Here is a 25702-nt window from a genome sequence, read left to right on the forward strand (position 1 = left end):
TGGCCTGGCCTGTCCCCATTCCCACTGAGCTTCCCAAGGTTACCAGCTGAGTTTTTCTCTCAGTGATGTTACACGGTTTCCTGTCTCCCCTGACACACATGAGCAGATCTCCCCCTAGGAGTCTACCAACTTAACGTGACAAAAGGCAGGGACTCCTCTGCTACCTTCATGCTTCTGTATGTCCATCCAGGAGTACTTTGCAAAGTGACTTTTAGGATTAACTTATCAATGAGTTTCCAGCTTTAACCTAAACCCAATAGGAAACCACAGGGCAGGTCCCCTAGCCCTTTTATGTCCACTTGGAAAGCTAGCCAATGCACTCCCCACATGGCTGACGGTGTGTGCTCAAATGTGCCGTCACCCTAGCATCTACGCCATGGCACTCTTGGAACCACCTCCTTCCCAACAGAGTGGAGCCATGAAGTTTTGCAAGATGGTCCCGGCCTCTGATCCCAAACCCAATCACATGGCCCAACAAGGGGATTCTGATATTGGTAATCAAGCCCCTGGAAACACCTATTCCTGTGAGGCAGGCCTCTGGGAACTGCGTCTCTTATTCCAGGGAGAAGCCCAGAGGAATCAGGCCAGCTTGATGGACCTTAATGAGACCCGGCAACGGCCAGTCCTGTCCACACTGCAGCAGGGCCGAATCTGAGCCCACAACTTCTCCCTCAGATCTTCTGGCCTCTGCACCTAAAGACGTCCATTCCTTAGGATGGGGATGAAGATGGAGAAAGACAAGCTGCTATTTGGCCCAGGACATGATATCTGTCAAGGGCCCTCCAGACTGACAGGAGGAGCCTGTCTGAAAAGCCAAGATCAGCACCTTATCACCTAGGGAACTTTGTTCCAAATAAAAATAAAATTTCTTCCTTGACTCAGTAACACCCCTATTCTCCCCCCCCCCCCCACCGACACACAAAAGAACATCCAGTTCCCAGTGTGCCTGTCTATGCCATTCCTCCCTCTCCTTCTTTTCTGTCTCCCTTCCCAGCTTTGTTCTGGGAAGTGACCATCGGGCTTATATGCGTATGAGTCTATTCAGGAGCTCGTTTGGGAAAATCAGAAGGAAAAGATAGCCTCCACTGCGCCTGCCTAAATCATTCACTCGTTCAAGAAATGCTTGCTGAGCGCCTCCTCAGGTACTATGCTAGGCACTGGGGCTCTGCCGTTTTCCCTCAAGCCTGCCTCCCCAGAAAGCCTTCCCCGGCCTCTCCCAGATGCTGCATGCTCTCTGTTCTATGACAGCATCATGCAGCTGTCCCCATCTGCCATGCGGTGGTTTCTGTTTCCTGTACATTAATTGCATCAGCCAAGCCTGAGGGCAGAGAGCTTTCTTTTGTGCCCTAGCAGTGGGCACACAGCACAGGTCAGAGCAATTGCTCAATACCTGGTGGATCCCTCCTTTTACAAGCAAGGACTTTAGGAATCAAAACTCACGTCACTCTGTATACACCCAACACAGTATGTACATATTAGCTCTCAAACCCTCTCAGCTTTGTAAGGAAGGTATTATAGCTCCATTTTATAGACGAGGAAATCAAGCCTGAGAGAGGTACAGTGACTTGCTCTAGGTCACACCATCAGAAAACAGAGTTAGGAATAAAACGTGGGTCTCCTGCACCCAAAATGGGGTCTCTGGCCCTTCTCAAGAGACAACTCATTCCCGTTCTTTTATCAGCATAGATAGAAGAAGACATTTGGGAGACACTGGGAGACATTTCCTGATGGGTGGTTTTGATTGTTCCAGGTCACAGCCCTACCTCAGGGTCAGCAAGGACAACCCTCACTGAGGTGCAGAACTCGAAGTCCTTCCACAACACCCCCAAGCTTGACAGAAAGCAGCTGCATCATCTAAGACAGAAGAGACAGCTCTTCCCTGCTGGGATGGAGTGCCCCCAGCACAAGTTCTGCCCCCTGTTTATCTCCACTCTGGAAATCCCAGTTCTCAGAAGCTGTGGAAATATGCCCAATAACCTGGCCCTGGGCTACGGGGCAGGGTCAGGCCTAATACGTGCTTCAGGAAGCCAAAGAAGGATTGTGGCGGGCTCGGTGACAGCGGCCTTCTGGGAAGTGAAGAGCAGACTGTGATGCCAATGTCCTGTGTGGGGATGATTTCCTTCACTACTTGGGCCTCAGTCTCCCCATCTCTATAGTACTGGTTGGGCTAAGGTGCCAGCCTATGCCCCACTTTCTGCCCCTTGAGTTCGAGGTCCACATTGCCTTTTGAGACCAGTCATGTAATCAGTGGCAAGGGGACTAACTAGTATTCCCAGGACTGGAGGCAGGTTTTGGACATTTTTGCATCACACCCCTCAGGTTACAGTGATTGAATTGGTTCAAGGGTGAGCATGTGACTTGCCCAGAGCCAATGAAACACAATAAGACTTTGCTGGGCATCCTGGGAACGAGATTCTTACTCTTAATTTCAGATCTTGAATGTAAAAGGGTCCTTCTTATGAAGAGGAAGAAGAACTTGTCTAAGAATGGATTCAATGTGAAAGAGAGCACAGCAAAGAACCAGAAAGAAACTAGGTCTTGAGGTTGTCATCTATGGCCCTGATCAAGCTATGCCTGAAATTTCTGGCCTTTTATGTTTCAAGAACCAATGAATACCTCTTTTGCTTAAACGGGCTTGTGTTGGCTTTTTTGGCACTTGCAATAAAGAGTTCCAAAGGGTAGAAACAGCCTAGCCTTTGTAAAGCGGGCTCTGCAGGGTCTTTCTCAACACCAAAGGCTTCTCTCACCTCACTGCCCTGCTGCCTACCTGAGAATTCGAGCTGGAAAACTCAGGTCTAGAGCAAACGAACTTGCCCTAAATTATTCCCTAACTAAACTTATCACCATGCCCCTTTCCTCAGAACCAGCTTCTCCTTCTGCCATCCCTGCTCCTGTTGATGGCCTCAGCAGACTCCCAGAAACGCCAGCCCAAACCTTGGACTCTCCCTCTCCCATGGTGCCTATTCCCACCCTTCCTGTTACTACATTACACATTTAAACTCAGGCTCCAGAGGAGGGACTAGGTTTGACAAGCCTCCATGTTTCTGCCTAAAAGATAACCAGATGAATGAACATAAAGCCATGTTTTTCTGAGTCAAATTTCAACCTTCAAATGACAGGCCAATGCCGTTGCCTCCTTCTGGATGACCTCCAGGAACTCACTCCACCTACCCCTTAGCTCAGAATCAGATGGGAACTGACTGCTAACCCTTCCAGGAGAGTAGACCCCAAGACGCAAGCAATGAAAGGCTGTATGAACAGGCTCACCGCGTGGCAAGCCGTGGACCCCAGACGCATAGTTTGGGGGAAGGACTCCAGTTTGCAGGACCAGGAAGAAGCTCAAACCTTGCCCATCAAGGCCAATGGAGGGGACAGGAGCAGTTGTGGATCTCAGCTGAGGTCTTTGTTTCACAAAAGCAGTCTGACCTGACCTGCATTTGCAGTTTGGTCAACTCAAAAGATGCTCCTTGGACAGAGGTTATGGCCACAAGAAGCCATGTGCTAAAGCAAACAGAGCAGTTCCCTTGGTATCTTAAATCTATACAAATAGCTGCAGGATTTGAGTCTTTATTTATTTTGTTTTATTTTTTATTTTTATTTTTTTATTTTTTATTTTAAGGAAGGTGCAGCTCACAGTGGCCCATGCGGGGAAAGAACCGGCAACCTTGGTGCTACCAGCACCATGCTCTAACCAACTGAGCTAACCAGCCACCCTGATTTGAGTCTTTAGACACCATTTGAGAGCAGACTGTGGTAAACAGTGACATGAAATGGCCTGGGAGGGTGGGAATGGGGAGGGTGAAAGCAGGACCTTGGGAATGTCTCTCCAACAGCAAACGTTGGTGTCCTGAGGCACAAGAATTTCAGCATATTGCTACTTAAACAGCCATGTGCAACTGCTGTTGCTTAATGACATGAGATAGGAAAAAACTATAGAGGATTTCTCTCTGGGGGAGTTGTCACCTTTCCACAATGGAAAGATGGGGAATGCATGCAAACAATTCCAAGACATCAGCAGAGGAGAACCTGTATTTATTGCACCAGGCACTCTACCTGACTCTTTATATTCATTATCTTATGTAGTCCTTACAATAGCCATGATATCATGAGTCCCATTTTACAGATGAGAAAACTGAAGCTCAGCAAGGATAAGTAATTTGCTCCAGGCATCACAATTACTAAGTACAATAAACAGGGTTTGAGCTCAGGGTAGCCTGACTCCAAGCCCAGGGTTCTATGCTTACTGTGATGAGGTTTCTAGGGCAACACAGAAGCCAGCAGCAGCAGCGCCACGCCCCATCACCACCACAGCCACCACCACAAAAGACACGCGGCCAGAAGAGGTTTTTCTGGCTAAGGATTCACCAACTCATCCTGGAGAAAGGATTGTCCTTAACATCAGATTCACATATGTTGTCTGTTAAATTGCAGTTTGCTATTTGTTTACTATCTCTCCTTAAGTTAACTGTTTGGTGAACAGCTTACAGTTCAATCTAGGGGTTAAGCTGAGTCATTTTTCAAAAGCTTCTGGAAATGCAGAACCTTCTGGAAATCTCTCCTCTGTATTTCCAGATGAGAGAAGCTGATAACTAACCAGAAAACGGACACCTGGAAAGGGTTGGTCTCCTGGTGAAGTAATCCATCTTCCAAGTGAAACATAACTTCCTAAAACATAACTTTGGTTGTATTTCTCCTTTCAGCAAAACATTTCAGTGGCTCTCTATGCACTGATTCCCAAACCTGAGAATGCTTACTAGAATCATCTGAGGTGTTTGATAAAATGCACACTCCGGGGCCCATTCCAGATCTCCTGAATCAAAACATCTGGGGATGGGGCCCAGGAATCTGTATGGCTAACAGTCCCTCAGTGGAGTTTGACGCAGTATACCCAGAAGACCAGACCTTGAAAATCCCTAGTCCATAGATAAAGACCAGGTTCATTGGTATGCATGCCAGACTCTGCTCTGAGCTTACCAACCTCTCCTGTTTCTTCTCCAGAAACTACCACCAAGGTATCCTACACCCCAGCATCTCCTCATGTCCCAGTTTCCAGAATATTCCATGTGTTTTCAAACCTCCCTGCTACTCTTGGCCTCGAAGGCCCACACATCTCTCCCATCTGCCTTCGTGGAAGATTCTATTCATCCGCTAGGAGCCCCCTCATGCCTCATGACCTTCACCAGATTAACCCCTTCTGTGCAGTTCATTTCAGAATTTTAAATTGTTTAGTTGGGAATTTAGACTGTGGAGCCAAACAGGGTTGGGGTTTACCTAGTATTTGCCAATTCCTAGTTCTGTGACTGGCTGTTGAATCTCACAAATTGTTGTGAAAAAATAAGTATACAAATATATGTAAATTGTATATACATTGCCTAGTATAAATGGTCTAGCATAAAATAAGCTATCAGAATGATAGCTTTTATTATTATTATTATTATTATTATTATTATTATTATTTGTATACCCATATTATGATGGCATTCCTCTTATACAGGGTTTGGCAAATTATGGCCTGTGGGCCAAGTCTGGCCCACTAAGTGTGTAAAGTTTTATTGGAACACAGCCACAATCATTCATTTATGTATTGCCTATGACTGGTTTTACACTACAAGGGCAGAGTTGAGTAGTTGAGATAGACAGACTCTATCTGATTCACAAAACCTGAAATATTTACTATTTGGTTTTTTATAGAAAAAGTTGCCAAACTTGCTCTAACATAATAGCAATTATTTGTTTTCAGGGTGGTCTTTTCCACATGGCTGACAGCAACTCAATGGTTTTCGTGGCTGACTCCTATTCATCCTTCAAAACCCAATCTTTCTCATTTTTGTTTCCTCAGCATTTGATATATAATTAGGATTTGGCAAATGTTGAACTGAATCAAATAATTCTTTAACTCACTTTAAATGCACACATCTCCAGAAAGCCCCTAGCAGGGAGGGGGCAAGACTTCCTGAGGTAATAGAGATGTACACCTTGGGGAAACCAAGGCCACCTGGGAAGTAAAATCAGGCATTCGCAGGACCTGAGGTCTTCCCTGTAGCCCTGGTTCTGAGCCAGATTCTCCCTCCTGGGGTCAGGGAGGCCCTGCCCTCAGTGCACCACATTCCCTCTGCCTTCCTCCTCACTGGACCCCAGCACCTGGGCCTTGCAGTAGGAATATTTTTCCCTGAGGGAGAGGAGAGGAAAAGACCCTTCTAGGAAATTCTCTTTTCCAAGGTTAGTATACGCCCATTATCCAAGAAGGCATAAATAGTTGGTCTAAATGGTCTGACGACCCTCATGGCCCTTACTGTGGGCAATTTGATATACTCACTTTTAATAAATGAACTAACCGATATTTTTTTCTCTGTAAATTTAATTTTTTTTTTTTTTGGTTTTGACTACCTATGAATTTATATTTCCTGAGCAAAGCTACTTTTGGGAAGAGAACTAGGATTTCAAAGCAGTGAGGACATTTCTTTGTAAGCCTGTTATGAAACCACTCTGTGACCTTGGGCCAGTCAGGCCTTTCTCTGGGCCTAGCTTTCAGCTTCTATACAATGGCTTTCAAACTTTGATTCCCTGGAGTTCTAGCCAGAGGGGTGGCCTTTCCCAGCACATGGTGACGAAAGCAGTAGACTGACTATGGACCCTCTTGATAGAGCTTCTTTCCTATTCCTTGCCTCTGTGCTACAGTAACATTCTGCCCTGCCTTCACCCCACCCCCTCAGCAATTCATTCCCACTGCCCTTTCTTGATACTTAAAGAAGATACTTTAGCTCTGAAGCAGATCCTCGGGAGATAAGAAAATGCCATTGATGTAGCTGGAAAAATCTGAGCTGGATGAAATGGAAAGAGAGCTCTCCCCTGAGGCCGGACGAGAAGTGCATGGATGGAGGCCAAAGTCCATTCCTTCCTTGAGCCTCTGGGAGCTGGCAGCCCACCCTCTCCTTCAGAATGCAATGGCCCCTTACCTTTCACCCTCTGCGAATACCCTCATGGGCATAACTGCTGAGACTGCAGGATCCTGGTTATCTGGGGGCAAATCAGTCTTATTATGGATTGTAGTGGTTTTTATTGATTTCCTTATGGGTGATTTATAATTGCCTGCTTCCTAAAAGGGTTTGTGGCCAGATGTCAATAAAAACACTCAGAAAGCAAGAGAGTTAAAAATAAAAGCCTGAAAACGGGAGCAGAGACTGCAGAGGAGAGAGGGAGATAACTCCCAGCCGAGGTGGGATGACTCCAGCTCAGATGACCTAGAGGGAGATCTTGATTTTCAGTTCCTACTGACATAACTAATTGAGATCAGCAGCAGCTTGCTTTGGGATATTGGAAAAATTACAGAGCAAAGAATATTTACATCTTGAGCTTCCAAAACTGACCCGCCACTTGAAAGAGAACAAATTTAAAGTAAGCTTTTGCATTTAAGAACTTTAAAGTTCATAGGGGTCTGTGTTTAAGAACATCAAATATCACTTCATAGAAGGACTCCCCGTGCAAGTACGTTGCAATAATGTCTACGCGGCAGGATCTGAAATTACGTTTGCATTTATTTATTTATTTATTTATTTATTTATTTATTTATTTATTTATTTATTTATTTGTTTATTTATTCTTTTAAGCAGACAGTATAAACAGAGGTTCTAGGTATTATGTGCATGTCTGACTCTGAACGCTGGTCATCGACCCTCCTTGATGTGGCAATAGAGTAAACCCTGATACAATGAGCTCAAGGAACAGGCAGAACCACACAAAAGGATCCTTTAGCTCAGGGACTCTGGGTCACTCTCATTAGGTGGTCGTAGTGAACGAGTTATTTAAACAAATTCTGGCTTTGCCAGTTGCAACTAAACAGAGATATCAAATCTTTCAGAGGAAAACCAAGAAAGTTATTGTTATGAGCTGAACTGTGTCCTCCCAAAATTCATATATTGAAACCGTAGTCCCCCAGCACGTCAGCATACAGTGGTATGTGGAGATGAGGCATTTAAAGAGGTGAAAGTTCAAACGAGGCAATTAAAGTGGGCCCTAATCCAGCTGACTGGCGTCCTTATAAAAAGACGGAATTTGGACCTACAGAGAGATACCAGGGATGTGTGTGCACAGTGGAAGACCATGTGAGGACACCGTAAGTGGGTATCTGCAAGCCAAGGAGAGAGACCACAGGAAACACCTTGATCACTTGCTCACACCTTGATCTTGGACTTCTCTAGAACAGTGAGAAAATAAATTTGTGTTGTTTAATCTACCCACTCTGTGGTATTTTGTTACAACAGTCCTAACAAACTAACACAGCTGTTGATGGAAAATTTTTTAGCCATGTCAGGTTTAAGTTCAAATCTATTTCAAACACCTAATCTTTGGAATTGGAGTCAACGAATTTTGGGGAATAGCTGCTTTACTATTTTTCCAGGCCAACCACAAACCTTCTTTCAGGGCCTTTCTAATAAAATAAAAATGATCTGGAGTAGGCCCCAAGCAGTCTAGTTTAGAAAAAGTAAAAGTGTGTCTATTTGCAGATGACATGATTGTATACATAGAAGATCCTGAAGAATCCACTAAAAAGCTATTAGAACTTATAAATGAGTTCAGCTAGGTTGCAGGATACAAAATTGATATACAAAAGTCAATTATATTTCTATACACTAGCAATGAACAATCTAAAAATGAAATCAAGAAAGCAATTCCATTCACAATAGTACCAAAAATCATAAGATACTTAGGAATACACTCGACAAAAGAAATGAAAAACTTTTACTCTGAAAAATGACAAAACATTGTTGAAAAAAATTAAAGAAGACCTAAATAGATGGAATGCCATCACATGTTCATGGATCAGAAGATTTAACATTGTTAAGGTAATACTCCTGAAATTGACCTACAGATTCAACACAATCCCAATCAAAATCCTAGCTGCCTTTTCTTTTTGCAAAAATGGACAGATTCTAAATTTCATACAAGGGACCAAGAATAACCAAAACAATTTTGAAAAAAGAAGGAAAAATGGGTGATTCACATCTCTCAATTTCAAAACTTAATATAAAACTACAGTGACACATTATGATACTAGATACTATACAAGGATAGACATAGATCAATGGAACAGAATTGACAGCCAATGAACTCTTACATGTACAGTCAATTGATTTAGACAAGTGTGCCACAATAATTCAATGAGGAAAGAATAGTCTTTTCAACAAATAGTTCTGGAACAACTGGCTATCACATGTAAAAATAAAGTTGGACCCCTTCCTTATACTGTACAAAAAAATTAACTTAAAATGGATCAAACACCTAAATGGAAGAGCTAAAACTATTAAATTTTTAGCTATAAATATAGCAGTAAATCTTTGTGTCTTTGGATTAGGCAATACCTTCTTAGATAAAACTCTAAAAGCACAGACAACAACAGAAAAAAATAAATAAATTTGACTTCATCAAAATTAAAAACATTTGCACTGCCAATAATACCATTGAAAAAGTAAAAATACATCCCTAGAATAGGAAAAAATATTTGCAAATAATATATCTAATAAGGAACTTATATCCATAACATATAAAGAACTTTTACAAATCACTAATAACAATTTTAAAGTGGACAAAAAATTTGAATAGACATTTCTCCAAAGAAGATAGATAAATGGCCAATAAACACATGAAAAGATGCTCAACATCATTAGCCATCAGGGAAATGCAAATCAAAACAACAATGAGATACTACTTCACACCCATGAGAATGGCTAAAATAAAAAACAAATAAGAACAAACATTGGCAAGTATGCAGAGAAATTGTAACCATTACACATTGCTGTCAGAAATGTAAAATGATACAGACAGTTTAGAAAACAAATTGTTAGTTTCTCAAAAGGTTAAACATAGATTTATCATATGATCCACCAATTGTACTCCTAAGTATATATCCAAGAGAAATGAAAATGTATGCCCACACAAACACATGTACACAACGTTCATAACAGCCTTATTCGTAATAGCCAAAGGGTGGAAACATACCAAATGTCCAACTAATTAAGAGATGAATAAAGAGTGGTCTATCTAATCATTCAGACATAAAAAGGAATGAAGTACTGATAGATGCTAAAATTTAAACAAACCTTGAAAACAAAACAAGCCAGTCACAAATAACCATATATTGTATGATTGCACTTATGTGAAATGTCCGGAATGGAGTAATCGATAGAGATAGAACGTAGACTAGTGGTTCCTTAGGGCTGGTGGGATGTGGGGAATGAGAAGTGACTATTAATAGATACAGGATTTTGCGGTGGTGGGGTGCGGGTGGTGATAAAATGTTCTGGGATTAAATAGTGGCAATGGCTGCACAAGTCTCTGAATATATTAAAAATGAATGAACTGTGCATTTTAAATGGGTTAACTGTATGGCACTAACAGCCTAATGAAGATGTTAAAAATAAAACTTCTGAAGAGGAGGAGGAAGAGGGGAACTAGCTTTTATCCTCACTACATGGCGACGTCTTGGGACACAGTTTCCTCAGACACAAAAGATGGAAATTAAGCTAGATGATTTCTAAGTTTCCTTCCATCTCTAAAATTCCTGAGTGTATGTAATTCAAGAAAACAGGCTGAGGAAAACAGATGGCGTACAGGTGAATGTGTCTCGGATGGGATTATGTGGGGAGAAGTGAAGAAGGAGACAACAGAAAGACTGAAAGATAGAAAAAGATGATGGGACAAAGGACATGAACTCAGAGACAGACACAAAGAGACATGGAGACAAGATTATGCCCACAAAAAAAAAAGGAAACTGGCTGAGATGCATATGCAAATCACTTGCCCATTCTTCCGTTTAGCAAACATTTACTGAGCACCTATGAAGCACCAAGCTCTGTGTACAGTAGTAAACCAGGTGGGCTGAGCCCCTGGGGCCGGTGTAAGAGACAGAGCAGCGGTCAGGCAATTATAAGCATGGATAGTGAGAGCTGGGACGCAGTCATTCAAGATGCTCCAGAAGTACACAGGGTACGTGCATGCACACGTACACTCTCAAACACACACACTCCCACTACACCACACCCACACTACACCACACTCAACACATGCAACATTCCCAAAAGTCAAAAACATTTTTGCAGTGTGCACCATTTCTCATTTGAGGCACATAGAATTCTGCGAGAAGACGTTTAAATATATGTTGTGTTTTTACAAGTATGCGCACAAATGGGAATGGCATCTACTATTCTCCCCCTGAGGTCTCTATGAAATGACGCTCAAGGACAGGATTCTCCCTAAGTCTGGAGATGCCCGGTACTCTTTCACCTTCATCAGTGAGGACTGGCTTTGGAAACAGAACATGACCTATTTAACAAGCACACCAGCACTGCTCTCTGAGCTTTCAGCTGGAAAATTCCCAGAACACATTCTGTTCCACTCTCCTTTCATCCCATCCAGACGTGGCCCAATAAAAGCATCGTGTGATACCTGTTTCCCCTGTCTTGTAGGTCCTCTACTGCTGAGAGGCATGGGAGAGGGATTCTCAGCTCAACAGGAAAAGTGACTGTTCCCTGCACCATGCCTGCTCCCTGCCCAGTTCAACCAACCCTGAAAAGGGAAAGCCAAGGAAGTTTCTGGTTGTCTCCTGCTCTGATCCCTTTTCTCCTTACTCCAGACTTTCCCAGAGTCCAAACTGCACAGTTTGCTGAAATAGCCTGAGTCCGATTCTAAGATGGTGGTGTTTCATCCCTTCGCATTAGTTTAGGAAGGATTCTCTTTGGAGATGTTGGTGTTCGGTGCTTTGGGTGCTGTGTGCAAGCACATAACCAGGAAATGCACAACAACCCAGAGCATGGGGGCGTGGGCACTGGCCTACAGATTCTGGGCAGGCTAAACCAGAGGCTGTGCTGGGAAACAGCCCTCAGGCCTCCAAAGGCCTTCCTGGCCTCTCACCATTTGGAACAACAGTGAATTAATGTGATCCAGGCACCAAAAATAGTAGAGCATCTAAAATTGCCTTCCACCCTGGGCTGGGCCAGTCCCTTGGGAATGTCAGCATTTCTAAGACATCTCCATTCAACCAGAGTGCTTTGTGTGAGACCCCAGTTTGGGTCTGGGCAACCATTAAACTCTCTTGTTCCGTTCACTCCTGCCTAGTCCCTCTCTGCTTCCCAAACAGGAAATGCCCAAGATTTATGCTTGCTGTTATCAAATCAAAGGCCTTTAACCTGGCACGTGGCTCAGAAGGGCAGAAAGGGCACCTTGCTGAACTGACCTGGGTGGCTCCCTGTCATTAGTTGTGAATTCATTTCTAAAAATGAAGATTGGGGAAGCAGAATCACTTGTGGAGGCCCTGAGCTTTTCACATGCTGTGATGCCAAAGGATGCCATTTCCACAGCGGTTTGTCTTCCTCTGACAAAATTATCCCGGGTCCCTGGGGACTTTTGTCCTCATGAACACTAGTCACTCCAAGCATGCCTTAGCGCCTCTGTACATCCTGTGCCCTAGGCATGGAATGCCCTTTACTCCCTCTTCCCTGCCTGACAAATGCCCTGTCACCCTCCTCTACGATGCCTTGCTAAAGGCATGCAGGCTGTGGTGTTCGTGAAGTTCGTCACAATGAATGTTTCTGAATGACCACCATGTTGTGTTCCACGTCTAGAGAGTCACACCCCGCACTCTTCCACCCGCTGGTCAACATGATTCCTCGTGGCCTCGCCCAGGGGATGGCAGTGGAGCAGGCAGTGAGCAGCAACTCTGCCTCACGGAGACCGACCTCCAATCTTCTAACAACTAAGTGGTCAGTGTCTGTAACCACGTCTGACTGAAATGCAGTGTGAGTGTCTCAGCTTAAAGATCCTGGGCGTTAGCTCCCATTTGCTTAGGTGGGACCCTCCTTAGTGCCTCCGCTTTCCGTCCCTAAGAGATGCTGTGCAGCACAGAAGACAGAAAGTGCTCAAGGGGTGGGGAGGGAGGACAAGCTTGTCTATGCCTCGGTTTCCTCCTCTGTAAAATGGAGATAATTATGTCCACTTCACCACAGGTGAGAGGATGAGATGATGTGTATAAACTACTTGGCACAGAGTTGGTGCTTTGAATGGGGGAGTACCTGTAGTTTTTGCCTGTTTGGCACCCAGGCCCCCCTCTTCTGATAACAGCAGCATTCTAATTGCCCCTTTGCTTGTTAGAGGGGGCTTGTCAAACAGGCCTGACCCATCAGAACACCCCAGGCTCCTGGCTCTAATGATTAATTGAGATGGGCACATGACTCAGCCCAATAAATTCAATTTAGTGAAATTGTTGGAACTACTGGGGGAGTTCTTGCTACTGGGGGTTCTGAAAAGATGGAATGTAAACTGGGAACTGCAAGTACCACAGTGCCACCACGAGGGAGGGGTCACCTGAGAAGAGATCCAAGGAGAGTTGAGAGAGAGAAGGAATAAGCCCCAAGGATCCAGTTATATCTGAAACTGCCCTCGACTTCTCAATTATGTGATCCAGAAAATCCTGGTTATTGTCTAATCAAATGTGAATAAGTTTCTGTTCCAAGCAAATAAGAATCTTGGCTAATGCAAAGCTCACCAGATTTGGCTTACATTCCCCTTTCCTGCTGCCATTGCTCTGGGGACGTGGGGTGGGGGCGGCGGGCTCTCCTTGACCCCTGCACAGACTTGCCACAGCTCATCTCCCCACGCTCAGTCTCTTTCCCTTCAGTCCATCTTCTACCACACTGATGGTTCTCAAATATGGGCTCAGTCATCTATCTTACAGAATTCTCAGCTTAGAAGCCTCTGTGACTCCCTCTTGTCTGGAGGGCAAGGCCCCACTTCCTCAGCTCCACCTTCAAAGCCCCCACACAATCTGTCCCCAATTCCCACTTTTTTTCTCTTTTTTAAAATTGAGATAAATGTACATAAAGCATTAGTTTCAGATGTACAACGTATTGATTTGTTATTTGTGTATACCACAAAATAATCACCACAATAAGTATAGTTAACATCCATCACCATATATAATTACAAAAAAATTTTTTTCTTGTGATGAGGACTTTTAAGATCTACTCTTAGCAACGCTGATTCTCTCTTGAGCTTCTCTCTCATGACCCTCTCCCGTGGCTCCCCCCATACTGTGCCTGATTTCCCACTCTGAAATTTTCACCCCACTGTCCCACCCTATGCTTTTCACCAGAAAATCTTCCACTTCTAACCTCCCTGCCAAAATCCCACCTCCTCAACTACCTTCTTTTCCAAGAAGCCTTTACAGATAGCCAAGACAGAATAAAGGTCTCGCTTCCCTGAATTTATTCCCTTGCTATACATAGTACCTGTCAGTCTGTCCTTACATGGAATAATGTACTGTACCTACATTTCAAGAGCAGCACACATGTCTTACTTGATTCTGGATCCTGGCGGGGCCCCTGTACGAAGTTGGCCGCCATAGGCCCTGGTCAGTTTGTTGACACAAGACCTCAGCTTCCAGCTGGCAAACTCTGAATCCCCTGCCCTCAACCACACTCTAGGAGAGGGACTCCTGACCTTTGGGTCACAATTTCACCTGAAAAGTTTTTTTTTTTCAATTGTGGTAAAATACATACAGAATAAAATTTACAATTTCAACCATTTTAAAGTGTATAATCTGGTGGCATTAAAAACATTCACAATGCTGTGCACCTATCACCAGTTTAGTTCCAGAACTTTTTCATCACCCCAAGGGAAACCTCATCCCTATTAAGCAGTCACTTCTCATCTCCCCGCTCCCCCTCCCCCCAGCCCCCAAGCCCCTGGAAATCACTAGTCTGCTTTCTGTCTCTATGGCTGTGCTTATTCTGGACATTTCATATAAATGGCATCATACAGTACGTGGTCTTTGTGTATCTGGATTCTTTCACTTAGCATAGTGTTTTCAAGATTCATCTATGTTGTAACGTATATAAATACTTCATTCCTTTTTATGACTGAATAGTATTCTATTGCATGGATCTGTCTCATTTTGTTTATCCATTCATCTGATGACAGACATTTGGGTTGTATCCACCTTTTGACTATTGTGAATAGTGCTACTATAAACATTACTGTACAAGTTTTTGTTTGAACACTTGTTTTTGGTTCTTTGGGGTATACGCGTATACCTAGGAGTGGAATGGCTGGGTCATAAGGCGAGTCTGTGTTTACCAGGAAGCTTCTTACACTTGCCATCTCCAATCCTCACCAGCATCCTGGGTCTACTTGGCTGACTTCCCTATTGGCTTTGTAGAAGAGAGCTACTTTATCTTAATCGTTATTGTCTCTTACGGAAAAGATGGAAAACCTTAAAAGGTGTTCCTAGTTTTTAATATCAAGCTCCTGCTGTGTGGCGCTTTCCATTGACTAAGTTATTTCAGATCCACTTTTAATTTGTTCCTCATGACAATACTCTAAGGTAGATACTATTATGTCTGTTTTTCAGGTGAGGAGAATAAGATTCAATGGGGTGAAGTAACTTGACAAGGTCATAGCTGTGAGAGGCCCAGCTGAGACTGACTCCCAGCCCAGCACCCTTTCCACACCACCACAGTAGCCCTCTTTCAATTTGCCTTGCTGTCCAAGGTCTTTTTTTTTTTTTAAATAATAGCCTTCCGAAATGTGTTCTCAGATTCACCATTGTTTAGAAATTCCCCGTGCTAGATAACTGGTCAATGCTGGCCCAGACTTCTGCACACACTCTCATTTGATTATAAATGAGGTGCCAGTTGGCACCTCATTTATAATCAAAACTTTTTTCCTAGGGCAGATTGTGCCTGTACTAAGATCAACTTTTGCCTTTTCTGGGACTTCTGGGACCTTCTGGAATCCAGAGTTAATGCTCCCCCCACTTTTTAAAAAAGATTTTTATTAAAATATAGCTAACATACAACATAATATTAGTTTCAGGTGTACACCATAGTTATTCAACACTTGTATACCTAAAGAATTGATCACCATGGTAAGGCCAGCAACCATCTGACACTGTACCAGAATATTACAATATTATTGACTATATTCCCTTTGCTTTACTTTACATCCCCATGACTATTTTGTAACTATTAGTTTGTACTTATTCTCTTCACCTTTTACACCCTGCTCCCCAACCCCCTCCCATTTATTACTCCAACTAATCTAATACCCATCTGACACCATACATAGTTTTTAACAATATTATTGACTATATTCCTTATACTATACCCTACGACCCCATGACTACTGTGTAACAACCAATTTGTACTTCTTAATCCCTTCACTTTTTTTACTCATCCCCAACCCCCTTCCCATCTGGCAACCATCAAAATGTTCTCTGTATCTATGAGTTTGTTTCTGTTTTGTTTGTTTGTTTACTTAGTTCTTTAGATTCCACATGTAAGTGAAATTTCATTATGTCTGTCTGACATTCTACTCAGCACAGTACCCTCCAGGCCCATCCACGCTGCCACAGATGGCAAGAACCTATTCCCTTCCATGGCTGAGCAATATTCCATTGTATATATGTACCACCTCTTCTTTATCCATTCTTCCATCAATGGACACACAGGCTGCCTCCACATTTTGGCCATTGTGAACAATGCTGCAATAAACCTGTGGATGTACACTTCCCCTTGAAGTAGTACTTAGGTTTCCTCAGATAAGTACCCTGAAATGAGATTACTGGGTCTTTCTTTGTCTCTTGTTATAGCCTTTGTTTTAAAGTCTATTTTGTCTGGTATACATATTGCAAACCCAGCTTTTTTTGTTCTTTTTTTTTCTATTTCCATTTTCATGAAGTATCTTTTTTCATTCCTTTACTTTCAGTCTGTGTGTGTCTTCCAATCTGAAATGAGTCTCTTGCAGGCAGCATATGTAAGGGTCTTGTTTTCTTATCTATTCAACCCTCCTACGTCTTATGAGTGGAATATTTCATCTATTTACATTGAAAATAATTGTTGATAGATATGTAGTTATTGTCATTTTATTATTCATAATTTTGATCTTTTTTTGTTTTCCATCTTAAAGAAGTTCCTCTAACATTTCTTGTAATACTGGTTTGGTGATGATGAACTCCTTTAGTTTTTTCTTGTCTGGGAAGCTCTTTATCTGTCCTTGGATTCTAAGTGCTTTGATGGATAGATTAATCTTGGTTTTAGGTCCTTGCTTTTCATCATGTTAAATATTTTATGCCAATACCGTCTGCAAAGTTTGTGTTGAGAAATCAGCTGACAGTCTTATGAGACATCCCTATAAGTTACTAGTTGCCTTTTTCATGCTGCTTTTAGGATTCTCTCTTTGTCTTTAACCTTTGCCATTCTAATTATAATGTGTTTTGGTGTGGGCCTGTTTGGGTTCATCCTGTTTGGGACTCTCAGCACTTCCTGCTTGTATGTCTATTTCCTTCACCAGGTTAGGAAAGTTTTCAGTCATTATTTCTTCAAATAGATTCTCAATCTCTTGCTTTCTCTCTTCTCCTTCTGGTACCCTTATGATGCGAATATTGTTATGCTTGATGTTGTCCCAGAGATATCTTAAACTATCCTCATTTTTTAAATTCTTTTTTCTCATTGCTGTTCCGATTGGGCGTTTTCTGCTACTTTGCCTTCCAAATTGCTGATTTGATTGTCTGCTTCATCTAGTCTTCTGGTAATTCCTTCTAGTGCATTCTTCATTTCAGTTATTGTATTCTTCACTTCTGACTCGTTCTTTTTTATGATTTCTATTTCCTTTTTTATGTGTGCTATCGCTTTGTTGAAGTTCTCATTAAGTTCCTTGAGCATCCTTATAACCATTGTTTTGAACTCTGTAACTGGTAGGTTGCTTGCTTCCATTTTGTTGAGTTCTTTTTCTGGAGTTTTCTCCTGTTCTTTCATTTGGAATGTATCTCTTTGTTTCCTCACTTTGGATGCCTCTCTGTTTCTATGTATTAGGTAGATCTGCTACATCCCCCAGTGTTGGCCAGGTGGCCTTATGTGGTAGGTGCCCTGTGGGGCCCAGTGGCACAGTTTCCCTGGTCACCTGCCCTGGGTGCTCTGGGAATGACCCTTGTGTGGGTTGTGTGTGCTCTTCTGTTATAGTTGAGAGTTGGTTGCTATTGGCACATCAGTGGATGGGATTGACCCTCAGGCTGATTGAGAGTGGCGTCTGGCCACGTCAACAGTTTATAGGCTGCTGTGCAGGGGGCTTACCCGACTGGGTGGGATTCACCCCAGCAGGTTCTGGTGCCTGTTAAGACTGCCCTTTGGGTGTGCTGCTTATGGGCTAATTGGGTGGGGCTCTGCTATGGTCTGAAGCCAAACTCCAAGTATGTTGGTTCTGGGGCCTCTTGCGAGGGGTTGTGCTGCAGGCCCAAGTCACCCACTGCCTGTGACCAGCCAGGTTCTATCTGGTAAGAGCTACAAGGTGATCACAGTTGTTTGCTGCCTGTGCTAACCCTAGAGTCACATGAGAGAGGCTGTGCTGCAAACCGAGGATGTCTGCCACCAGTACCAGGCTTGCGGTAACTCCGCAAAATGCAAGGACACCCTGTTGACTGCTGCCATCTGCCAGCTCCCGTAAGGATCAGCCACTGATGAAGCTCATGTGGTATGCAAGTTGGCTGAGGCAGGGCCTCAGGGAGTCACTAAAGTGGAAAGAGTTGTGGTCACCAGGTTAATATAATTTCTGGTTTGGTGCTGGTGTTGAGCCTGAAGCTACTTGGCAAAAGTCTCAGAGCACACTGAGGCCAGTTGCCACCAGCCTGGGGTCTGTCTGACTGATAGTTCTCTAAGAAAGAGTGCAATGTGGGAGGGGCTGGCTGCTCTTGAAGAACGTGCCTCCAGTTGGAGAAGTTGCATGGAGTAGGGTCCCAGTGAGTCAGCAGGGTGGAGCTGTGGAGCTCACCAGACCAATCAGATTCAGATTTGGCCATGTGGGGGTGGGCTCAACGCAGGAAAGATGGCGCCTGCCTGCCAGCTGCATGGCAGGAGGATCTCCTCACAGGGAAATGCCAACTATCCTCCAGCCCTCAACTCAAAGCAAGAGAACTCAGTCTGCACCCATCTGTCTGACACACCCCTCCGCTGGAGCCCAAGGTGAGTGCCTGGGAGTGAGTCTGTGTGCAAGCCTTTTAAGGGGACACCTGGGTGTCCCGCTGCCTTTAGTACCCCCTGGATGGTCAGAATCCCCACTGTTTTTCACAGCCACATGTTGTGTGGGGTCCTCTTTCGGGCACCAGTACTCCAGGCTGGGGAGGCCGGTGTGGGGCTGGGATTTCTCGCTCCTCTTGGGGGAACTTTCATGGCTGAGCTATCTCTCCCGGTTCTCAACTGCCTCAGATGTTTGGTGTTAGCCAGTTCCGCTACTCTGCCCCTCTTACCAGTCTCGACATGGCTTCTCCTTTATATTCTTAGTTATAAAACTTCTGTCCAGCCAGACTTCAGATGGTTCTCCATGTTGATTGTTCTATAATTTAGTTGTAATTTTAATTTGCTCATGGAAGGAAGCTGGCACAGTGTTTTTATCTACTCCGCCATCTTGGATCTTCCCGGCAATACTCTTTTGACCACAACTGTATGAGCAAAGTCCAGAGTGTCATTAGGCTTTCTTCTCCTTCTGATGAACCTGGAACCTTGCGCTCTCTGGAAATATCCTCCCAGTTAGCCTGTTAGTGGCAGAACTCCCTATGTCCTCTGTGTGTCCCTTCCCAGGACAGCCACCATGCCATCTGCACTCATCCCAGTCCTGCAGCCCCACTGTGAGCAGTGTATCTTCTCAGCCTCTCCCACCAACCCACTGGTTCCTAACTTTCCCTGGTTTTGCTGGGTGGCTCAGCTTCCCCACACCTATACACAGAACATGGTTTCCTCCAAACCAGTGTTTGCTAAATTTGAGTGATCTGCACACTGCCCTCACATTTCTGCCATGTCTACATGCCACCTGTACATTTATTAATTTAATAGTCTTTAATTTGACTAGCAACGAGCCAAAAAGCCAAGGTTGAAATCCCAACAGGGCCATTTACCAGCTTTGTGTTGTTGGTCAAGGTCCTCACCCTCTCTGTGCCTCAGTTTCCCCATCTGTATAACAGGGGTAACAATAGTAACTACTTTAGGGGGGGTTGCTGTGAGGACGAAACGAAGTACTGCAGGTAGAGCATTAGAACAACACCTAGCACACGGTAAGCACTCAGTAAGTGTTAGCTACCTTTGTTATTACATTTATTTTAAAAGGAAACTTTATATCCCTACCGTAAGTGGAAAAATCAGTACCACTTATTCCACAAATACAGAGGAGTTGTATAAATAAATTAAATGAAAACCGGTATTAAATTCTAGCCATTTCCTAACAAAGGCTCCAGGCCTGAGGCTTTCTCTCATTTTGTCAAGAAGAGGGACAAGCAAGTGTCCAAAAGATGTAGAGGGCACACCGGACTCAAACCAGGTGAGCAACTTGTCCCGTTTTGCCCAGGACTTCCGGTTTTAGCACTGGAAGTCCTGCAGCACACTTCATTCCCAAGCTACCTCAGATGGAGACTTTCTCCTTGATCTGAAGGATTGAAACGAACTTAAAAAGGAAAAACATTCTTCTGATGTGAGTTTGTGTGTTTAGGCTGCGTCAGTCTCCCACTTATCACCATCCTGCAGAACAAGCCCGCATCACGGGCCACACCGCACAAGCCTGCCTCTGAGAGTCGAGTTTACAAATGCCATAAACATAATGGAAAGGCCGTCATGTGTGTGCCATTGAGATTGTCCCCAAAGCAAACCACATTTGTAAATGCCCAACGAGAGGAACGATGATTCAACTGTTGCACAGCTAAAATTATTCTATATTAGACAACCATTGAAAAACTATGTTTTGAAGTAGCGGCAGTGACATGGAAAAATTATTATACTGGAATGTTCCATTTAAAAAAGCAGAATAACTAAGATGTCCTTCAGGTGGTGAATGAATAAGTACACTATGGTCCATCAGACAATGGAATAGAATCCAGTACTAAAAAGAAATGAGCTATGAAGCCACGAAAAAGCATGGAGAAACCTTAAATGCATATTACTAAGTGAAAGAAGCTAATCTAAAAAAGTGATATACTGTTTGATTCCAACTATATGACATAGAAAGGCAAAGCTATGGAGACACTAAAAAGATCAGTGCTTGCTGCGGATTGGAAGAGAAGGAGGGATGAATAAATGGGAGCACAGAGGATTTTTAGGGCAATGGAAATTCTCTGTTGATACTGCTTTAATGGTTGATACATGTTGTTACACATTTGTCTAAACCCATGGAAGGTACAACACAAGAATGAACCCTGATGTAAACTATAGACTTTAAATAACAAAGATGTGTCAATGTAGGTTCATCAATTGTAACAAATGTACCACTCTGGTGGGGATGTTGACACTGGGGGATGCTACATGTGTGGGGGCAGTAGTATATGGGAAATCTCTGTACCTTTGGCTCAATATTGCTGTGGACCTAAAACTGCTCTAAAAAAATTAAGTCTTTCAAATTTTTTAAAAGCAGACTACAAAAGCACATGTAGTCAAACCCTTGTTTTATCAAATATAGAGAAATATAAAGAAAGAAACACCATGTCATTAACAATATTTATCTCTGAGTGATAGGATTCTGGAGGGACTTTTTAATTTCTTTATATTTATTTCTGAATTTCTTACTTAATTTCTATATTTCCCAAGAAAGTTAGCAAAGGGCTTACTTTTATTACATTACTTTTAGTACCAGGAAAAATATTGAATAAAAGTTACTTTAAAAACAATACCAGGAAGAAACTAACCAGCCCAGCCTTCACAAACTGGTTTTCACATGTGGGGCTGACTGGGAGAGAGGTTTTCTGTCTGGGTGACTCTCACCTGCTTTCCTTCTCCCCTGGAGAAGGCCCCCACAGAGAAGGCAGGGCTTGTCCAAGGTCACTTTGCCTCTGCTAAGGCTCAGGGTCTGAAAGCCCATCCAGTGAGGGTGTCCTGGGCGGTCACCTGAACTCAGGGTCTGGCCTCCCAGGTCCACGGGGCAAACACAATATCCCCTGTCCCTCTTTTCTTGATTTTTCCATCATTTGGACTGTGACACTTGACAACTGAACTGAGACCTGAGTTACTAAGTAGAAACAAGGTGGCATCTAACACAGGAAGTGCCCACTTTGGACCGAGGTGGCCTGAGATGGAAGCCCCGCTCAACACCTTCCAGCTGTGTGCCCCTGGGCATGTCACTTCACCTCTTTCAGTAGCAGCGCCCTCATCTCTATCCCACGGATTAAATTAAATAGCAATTCTAGCACAGATCCTGGCAAAGGTAGGAACTCAATTTATATCGATTTTCTCTCCTCCTTCCTTTTACAATTATTTACTTACATGGGAACTCAGTTCTCTGTCTCTTTCCCCTGATTCACAGAACTCTCCAAGGCCTGGGACAGAGTTTGGGGGCTCCCAGATCTCTCCTTCCCATCCTTCCAGGCCTCTGCTCCTCCTCAGTCAGCAAACAAATCCCTCTGCTGACTTCTAAGCCACAGAAAGGATAGTTGAGCAGCAGCCCAGTGACTCCATGGGGCTACCCAGGAGAGGTGGCAGGATGGGGAAGGGGTAGATAACTTGAGGCCCCCACCTTGCATCCTCTCCAGCCAGGCTAGAAGAATCTGATCATCAGGCACACACACATAATAAACCCAGGGCCCTGTTTAACCAGAACATACTTTATGAGCATTACATCCATCTCCTCATAAGAAAAAAAGAAAGAAAGAGCCTGAGCACTTAGTACGCTCCCAGCATCGCCTGGGTGTAGAACACACAGCGGAGCATGAAATGGGGTCTCTGCTCTCCCGGGGCTCTTTCCACTCCTGCTGGAGGTGTGAGGTGCATCCATCCACTTTTATTACCAAGGCTTAGAGGAAAGAGGCAGGGACTCTTTGGGAAGCTGAGAACCGTTCGGGTAGTTCAGCCCATGAGGCACAGAATCCTCTCCCAGAGACTCACAGAACCCCTCACCCTGAGCCCACTGGTCCCCCTTGGAATTAGTTTCAAGTGGAAGGCATTACATGGCCCTAACTATTCTCATCCAAGATACTAAATCCTCTGCTCTGTCACTTGGAGGCTAGGTGACATTGGACAAGTAATTTAACATCCCCTAATCCTAGTGTCCTCATCTGTAAATATACATCCCTTGTAACATTGCAGGAAAGAGCACATGAAATCACACGGGGAAATCAGACGCAGTGTTGGAAGAATCCTTGCTCCCCCCAGTACCCTCTCAGAAATAGAACCACCTAGAGATGAACAGAGCATCGTTCTTAAGAGCGGACCTTCCAGAGATGGGCTGCCTGGGGTCAAGTGCCAGCTGTGCTAACATGTCCCCATCTGTAAGATGAGGGTAGTAACAAGGATCCCTGCTTTGTACGGTTGTGGAAGTCTTGAATTACTACATGGGACGTGCTTAGAACAGTGCGTGATGCATAGCAAGAATGGCATGTTTGTTTGTTTTTCTTCCAGAAAATAGGTTGATGGAGATCATTGATAATGTAGCAATTAGCACATGTTTATACCTCCCAGACAATCTCAGAGAGTATGTAGGTATGTCCTACTTACTAAGTATACAGGAAGGTATATTAACTGTGAGTACACACACACACACACACACACACACACACACACACACACCACTCAATCATGGACTAAACAAACATGATGATGACAACTGGTTTGTCCATTAGGTCAGAAATCACAAGACATATTCAAAGCAGGAGTGTACTCACACTAGCATTGGAGTTAGATAGAGTCATACAGACTTGGGGTAGAGTCCCAGCTCTGTTCTCTCTTAGTGATCTCACCTTAGGCAAGTCACTTAGCCCAAGTTGCATCCCCGTAAAAGTGTTGGGGCAAGGTTGGAGGAGGTAACTCCACCTGTCTCACCAGCCAGTCATTGCCCCCTGGTGGGTACAACATAATCTTTAGCAGGCTCTGCCTTCCTAGTGCTCCCAGCCTAACAGTTCTGGGAAGCTTTCTCCTTTTTCCTGCAGGAGACCCAGTTCAGACAAGCCCGTAGGCTGATTTCTCTCCCCCTGAGACTCCTAACCAGCAGAGTGAAGAGCATCAAAACAGCAGCTGCCTAGCTCTGGGAGACAGGAGCACCGGCCAGGGGTCCTAGACCCTTCACTCTGTTTATTCAAACTGCAGAGCATCTCTGGGCTTTACAACTGTTTACTGAGCAGAAGGAAGCAAGACAGCTGGGCAGCCCTCTCTGGTTTCCACTGGCCTTTCTTTTGGAGAAAGCCAGCCTGAGTGCCGTTCACTTGAGGAATAGCTTTGACACTGAGCTCCTGGAGGTGAGCAGGGCTTGGGGCACAGGTTGGCCACACGCAACCCCTCTAAGGAGCAGGGAAAGAGCACGGGAAGGGGGGGCAAAGCTGGAGATAGAAGTAGAGATGGGGACAGATAAAAACAAGAGCTCTGACCAAAACACAGGACAGGAGGGGCAGAGACAGAAACAGAGCAGGTCAAGGATGGAAACAGGGCTGGGCCAGCACAGGGCCCAAGGTGGACATAGGGGCCACAGTGAGTGGGGGCAGGGGAGCAAAAAGAGGCGCAGGAAGCACAGAGCCGAGCTGGGAGAGGGGTAGCAGGCAGCGCAGGCTTGTGTAGTCTGGGGATCCTCTATTGCCCCAAAAGGGCCCACAGGAAATCTGGGGGTGGGGACCTCCAGTCAGAACCCATGTTTTCACCCTAACCTGTGCAACGCTTTCCAACAGCAAGCAAAAGGAGTACGATTTAGTTTAGTTAGGACTGGCAAGATTCACTTCTTTAAAAATTATGACATAAAAGTACTCAGCTGAAATGCCACCCCACAAGCCAACGCCCCTGCAAAGTTAAAGTCAAGCGCCCCCATCCCAGCTCCCTGTACCTTTAAGGAGAAGTTTCCCTCCGCTTCCCGGCTGAAGAGGCAGGTTATTCTTGGATATAGCGATGACTTACCTAAAACTGAGTTACTCCCCTTCCTCCTCTGGCCAGCCTCTCTTCACTCTGGGGAGCTTTTACCATTTAAGGTCAATGTTACATCTGGCTCCGGAGCGGAGCTCCGAGCTGAGAAGCCTCTGGCTGCGAAGCCTCCGCTGCCCGCCTCCTCCGAGAGGGGCTGGGATTTAGAGCCCAAAGCTCCTCCAGGAGCCCCCTCGGGCCCGGCTCAGGGGACTAACGGCGGGGGAAGCTGACCAGACCCCTCCAGGGCTCGGGGCAGGCTGGGCCTGTGAGGCAGCAACTCGCCCTGGATAGGGCACCTGGTTCCCCGCCCCCCCCCCCCACGGGCACCCGCAAAGTGGATGGCAGTGCCCATGGGCAGCTCATGTCACTGGGCGCTGTCCTGGCTCCACCGGTACCGAGGGAACGCTGCAGATCAGCCTCCCAGCCTGGAATCTTCAGCAGGCTTGTGAGCCTGGACAAGACCCTGGCCCCACGCCAGGAGAAACTAGGAACATTTCCTGTCCGGAGATCGGGGGGCATGGGCTGCTCCCACCTTAAACCCTTGGGATTACCAGAAAGAAGGGCCTGGAAGGTTTGGCTAATCGGAGACCGGGCACCAGCCCCAGGGACTTCAATCCCTGCTCCTCTGCTGAACAGCCCTGTGACCTTAACATCAGGGAAGCTCAGTGCCCTCCTCTCTGTCTCTAAAGTGGGGATAATAGTGATAACACCTAACTCATAGGGTTGTGGGAGGATTAAATGAGATAATATTGGGGGGGTCTTAGCACAGTGCCAGCATCTCATAAGTGCCAATCCGCACAAATTCG

The 25702-nt window shown here is 44.7% G+C and overlaps 1 protein-coding gene across 5 annotated transcripts in view; it reads right to left on the reverse strand.

Moving 5' to 3' along the window:
- The window catches only part of IRAG1 (inositol 1,4,5-triphosphate receptor associated 1), a 108999-nt gene extending 83673 nt beyond the window's left edge, over positions 1-25326 (reverse strand). The window contains exon 1 of one of the 5 annotated variants that reach the window (XM_074335980.2): positions 24891-25326. The gene's annotated coding sequence lies outside the window, so the exon portion shown is untranslated. Of the gene's footprint in view, positions 1-24819 lie in introns of all 5 variants that reach the window. The other 4 variants (XM_074335978.2, XM_074335987.2, XM_074335985.2 and 1 more) reach the window with 4 other exon arrangements.
- Positions 25327-25702: the final 376 nt, after the last annotated feature.

This window comes from Rhinolophus sinicus, chromosome 14, assembly GCF_057876585.1.
Source record: "Rhinolophus sinicus isolate RSI-liver-muscle chromosome 14, RSI-T2T, whole genome shotgun sequence".
Taxonomy (NCBI): domain Eukaryota; kingdom Metazoa; phylum Chordata; class Mammalia; order Chiroptera; family Rhinolophidae; genus Rhinolophus; species Rhinolophus sinicus.